The sequence below is a fragment of the Bison bison genome, unplaced genomic scaffold (genome assembly GCF_000754665.1).
Source record: "Bison bison bison isolate TAMUID 2011002044 unplaced genomic scaffold, Bison_UMD1.0 scf7180017849299, whole genome shotgun sequence".
Classification (NCBI taxonomy): Eukaryota; Metazoa; Chordata; class Mammalia; order Artiodactyla; family Bovidae; genus Bison; species Bison bison.
In genome coordinates, this window is record NW_011479872.1 from 22,951 (window position 1) to 28,365 (window position 5,415).

The following is a 5,415-nucleotide window of genomic DNA, read 5'->3' on the forward strand; positions in this document are numbered from 1 at the left end:
ACACGACCGAGTGACTTCACTTTCACTTTTCACTTTCATGCATTGGAGAAGGAAATGGCAGCCCGCTCCAGTGTTCTTGCCTGGAGAATCCCAGGGACGGGGGAGCCTGGTGGGCTGCTGTCTGTGGGGTTGAACAGAGTCGGACACGACTGAAGCAACTTAGCAGCAGTAGCAGCAGTGAGTGTAGACTCACAAGCTCACATCAGATGTCCTGGCCACTGGAAGTCCCACATGGCTTCCTGCTGAGGGGAGGGCAGACTTTGTTCCTATGCGTCCCAAGACACAGAAGCCTGGACAATGCTGCCATTTGAGAGTATGCAGCAGTATGAGGGTGTGTGTGTGTGTGTGTATGTTTGCACACATACGTGGAAGTAAAAGACTGTATTTTCCCACTATCTTTTTTTCAAAAATACATATGTATTTATTCACTTATTTGGCTATGCCGGATCTAGGTTGTGGCATGCAGGATCTTCCAACTCTGTTGGGGTGTATGGGATCATTTGGCAACCCACTCCAGTATTGCTGCCTGGAGAATTCCATGGACAGAGGAGCCTGGCAGACTGAAGTCCATGGGGTCTCAAAGAGTCGGATATGACTGAGTGACTGAGCACGGGATCATTGGACTTAACCCGCCTGCCAATGCAGGAGATGCAAGAGACCTGGATTTGATCCCTGGGTCGGGAGAATCCTCTGGAGTAGGAATTGGCAACACGCTCCAGTATTCTTGCCTGGCAATCCCATGAAGAGAGGAGACTGGTGGGCTACAGTCCGTAGAGTCCCAGAGGTGGACACAACTAAGTGACTGAACACACACACACGGGATCACTAGTTGCAGCAGGCAAACTCTTAGTTGCAGCATGTGGGATCTAGTTCCCCGACCAGGGGTTGAGCCGCAGCCCCCAACATTGGAAGCACAGAGTCTTAACCACTGGACCACCAGGCAAGTCCCTCCTGAACTGTCTTGAATCTCCACCCTGTTCTCATGGCTTTTCCCCCAAGCCCATTCACTCCAGCTGGGAAATCCTATTTGTCCTGCTGAACTTCTGAAAAATCATCCCTCCGACCTTCTCAAGGGAACCTCAGGTCTTGTTCTCGCTCCGGCCAACCAGTGCTCTGTTTTGCTAAAGCTGACATGACACATGCTCAGATTGCTGCTCTTGTGTCCACTCTCAGAAGTTTGGTCTCCAAGTATCTCCATTTCCAAATCCTGAAATACCCTTTGCTGCTCTAGCACTTTGGAGCAGTTTCTTTGGAAGCTGCCTTACTGCTCTACAGCTTAATAACAGGAATTCCTTCAGGTTCTTTTTAGTTCAGTAGAAGGGAAGGAGGGACTGGATGGGACCTGGTGTTGGGTGTGGTTTCTTGCTCTGCTGGAGGCCACCAGCTTTGGGCAGAAGCTGCCAGGGAGGGCTACCAAGAAGGCTCTGGGTAGGAGGGAGGCTCTCGCCAACCCTGGGAGCATAGGGTGAGGGCTCTTGGAAGCCTGCTCACAGCTGGTGGGCTTGGAGTAAACAGAAATAAAACCCCCAGGGTGGTGGGTGAGGACAGCTGGAAGTTGGAGAGAAGTCTTTCTCCCCACTAGCAGCTTGGGACTCAGGAGGGGAGTGTAACTCACATCCCCGTGGGGCCTCTGGAAAGGGCAGGACAGGTTCAGGAAGGAAGAGACTGCAGATGGCCAGAGAGCACGTCACCAAGCAGGACTTCAGGAAGGGGTGTGGCTGGGGGGGTCTCTTCTGAGGACTGCGTGGTCCCAGCACTGGCAGAGGGCCTGAGGTTAAAGACCCCTTTAAAAGGACACACACAGGTTTCCTGAGGGCCACGGAGAACATGGCTCGTGGGCTTCAAGGAATGACCCTGGCTGTAGGGATGGCAATCCCCCTCACCCATGATGCTCCCTGGTAGCTGCCCAGAAGACGCGTCCCAGACCTGGCTCAGGAGGCAGACGGAACACGTACTGGGCCTCTCTCCCTGGCCTTCAGGATGATATGCTTTTAAGAGTGTTCGCTGGTGGCTCAGTGGTGAAGAATCCACCTGCCAGTGCAGGAGACATGGTTTGATCCCTGGTCTGAGAAGATCCCACGTGCTGTAGAGCAACTAACCCCATCCACCACAACTACTGAGCCTGTGCTCTAGAGCTCTGTGAGAAGAGAAGCCACTGCACTGAGCAGCCTGTGCACCACAGTTAGAATAACCCCCCTCGCTGCAGCTAGAGAAAAGCCGCACAGCAACGACTACCCAGCACAGCCACAAATAAATAAATATTTTAGAAAAAAAGAGTATTTGTTAACATGAATCTTAGTAACTGAGCTCCTATGAACCAGAGGTCATCGCCTCTTCCACAGCAACAGCTCCATTTGTAAGACGAAAAATCTTACCCTGATTGTTTGGTTATATCTGCGGTGCTCCCAAAGAGAGAGACTCCTAGTTTAAGTTTACCAGACACTGAGCTCATCCCCAGGAATGAGATGAGACAAAAATACTACCGCCCTGCTGTGTGGGCCCTACAGATCCCCTTAGAGGCAGGGACAGCTTTCTTTCTAAGAAATCACCATTGTCCAAAGTGAAACTTAAGCTCAGGACTTACAGCTGCTTACTCAGGCAGGGCTTCCAGTGAGGGTCTCATGGCTGTGTCAGTCTCCTAAGTGAGGGGCCAGGGACCCGGGGTTGTGCCTACTGAGTGTCAGGAACTGTTCCCCATGAGCCTGGAACAGCAGTCTCAGCCCCAGTTAATGAGCCACTTGGTCTATCCCCTTGTTTTATTTTTTAATTTTTTACTTATTTTATTTAAAAAATATGTATTTATTTATTTTTGGCTGCATTGGGTTTTAGTTGCAGCACGTGGGATCATTCCTTGTGGCGTGCAGGCTTCTCTCTAGTTGTGGCATGCCGGTCCAGAGCACGTGGGCTCTGCAGTTGCAGTGCCTAGGCTTTGGTGGCCCACAGAAGGCGGGATCTTAGTGCCCCGACCAGATATCGAACCCATGTCCCCAGCATTGGAAGGCGAACTCTTAACCACTGGACCACCAGGGAAGCCCTATCTCCTTGTTTTAGATAGGGGGAAACAGAGACCCTGAGAAGTAACAGCAGCCCCAGCCCACACAGCTGGCTTTTTCTGACTTCTTCATTGACCATATGGCAGAGGTTGGACTGAGCCTTCCATCAGTTGAACAAGTAAAGGTTTTTTTCTTTCTGCCCCTTAGTCCATAGGCTCTCTCTTTGCATCACTAATCAAAGAAAGAACCTTCTGAAGATTTCCACTGCCACCTAATCACCGTTTGCAAGCCCTGCATGAGAGGAAGAGAGGCAAATGGGATTCTTTCAAGACTAGTCTTTGTAGCACAAATCTGGAATATGTTTAACCTGAACTGGGATGCTAGTAGGGGATTATAGCTCCTAGGAATCCCACATCTAGCAGTTCAAGTTGGAATGATTTACCTGTGTAGCGGGCAAGCATTTCCAACTTCACAATATTTCTTTGAGAAGAGAGATGACTTTTTACTAGAATGATCAGTTTCTACAGGGTAGCAGGTACTGCCTCATTCAGTAAACAAACAGGGACTATTGGGGGAGCTCTGCCTGCCCCCTGGTGGTTGTAACTATAATTTTTTAAATGTACTTTTATTCATTTAGTTTTGGCTGAGCTTGTTCTTCTTGCTGCGCGTGGGTGCTGCGCATGGGCGCTGCGCGTGGGCTTTCTCTAGTTGCAGTGAGCGGGCCTCTGGTTGTGGTGGCTTCTCTAGTTGCACAGTGGGGCTAGAGCTCAGGCTCAGCAGTTGTGGCCCAGGGCTTAGTTGATCTGCAGCATGTGGAAGCTTCCCAAACCAGGGATCAAACCTGCATCCCCTGCATTGGCAGCCGGGTTCTTGACCACTGGACTACCAGGGTGGTCTCATAACTATAACTTTTTAACCATTTTAATGATGTTTCAATAACAAAGAACACATGTTTAAAGTATACACTTTGGAAAATGTTGACATTGCATGTACAGTGAAACCATCACCAGAGTCAAGATAATAAACATACCTGTTGTTCGCAAAAGCTCCTTATACCCTTCTGTCATCCCTCCCTCCCACCTCTCCCCACCCTCTCCTATCCCCAGGCAACCATTGATCTACTTTCTGTTACTATACATTAACTTGCACTTTATAGATTATTACAAAAAAGGAATCATACAATGAGATAAATCTTGTCTGGCTTGTTTTACTCAACATGGCTATTTTGAGATGCACCCATGTTGGGTATGTATCCTGCTTATCTCTGAGCAGTAATCCTCATGTGGACATAGTCCAGGGCGTGTATACTTTCACCTGTTGAAATATACCTGCATCGGTCCAGGTTTTGCCTATTATGAATAAAGCTGCTATGAACATTTATACTCGTCTTGGTAAGACTTGCTTTCTCTTAAATACATGCCTAGAGGGAGAATGGCCAAGTTGTAAATGTATCTTTGACATTTAAGCTGTCAAATTGCTTCCAAAGTGGGTGTGCTAGTCTGCATTCCCATCAGCAACGCACATCAGCTTCAGTTGTCCCAGATGCTCACCAACATTTGAGAGTAAATCTTAATTTTGGACATCCTAATTGGGGCATAGTGGTATCTTAGTGGTTTTTATTTGCTCTTCCCTAATTATTGATAAGGGCTTCCCTGGTGGCTCAGTGGTAAAGAATCTGCCAGCAATGCAGGAGATGCAGGAGACACAGGTTCAATACCTGGGTGGGGAAGATGCCCTGGAGGAGGGCATGGCAACACACTCCAGTATTCTCATCTGGAGAATCCCATGGACAGAGGAGCCTGGCGGCTATGGTCCATAGGGTTGCACCGTCAGACACGACTGAAGCAACTTGGCAGTTATTGATAAGAGGTTCCCTGATAGCTCAGTGGTAAAGAATCTGCCTGCCAATGATGCCAATGCAGGAAACGTGGGTTCTATCCCTCGGTTGGGAGGATCCCCTGCGGAAGGAAATAAGCAACCCACTCCAGTATTCTTGCCTGGAAAATCCCATGGACACAGGAGTCTGCTGGGCCATATAGTCCATGGGGTTGCAAATAGTTGGACACAACTTAGCAACTAAACAATTCTTAATAAACATCTTTTCAAGCCTGTTTACCAGTGCTATATCTTCTTTGGCGAGGTGTCTGTTCATGTGTCTTGTCCATTTTTTATGGGGTTGTTTCTTTTCTTATTGAGAGTTTTCATAATTCTATATGTATCTGAGTACAAGTCCTTTATTAGACAAGTGATTCATGAATATTTTCTCCAGCCTGTGGCTTACCTTTTCCATATCCTCAACAGAGTCTTTGAGGAGAAGAAATTCTTAAATTTGATGCAGCTTAATTTACCAGTATTTCATGGATCATGTCTTTGATATTGTATCTGAGAAATCTTTGCCTAACCCATGGTCACAAATTTGGGT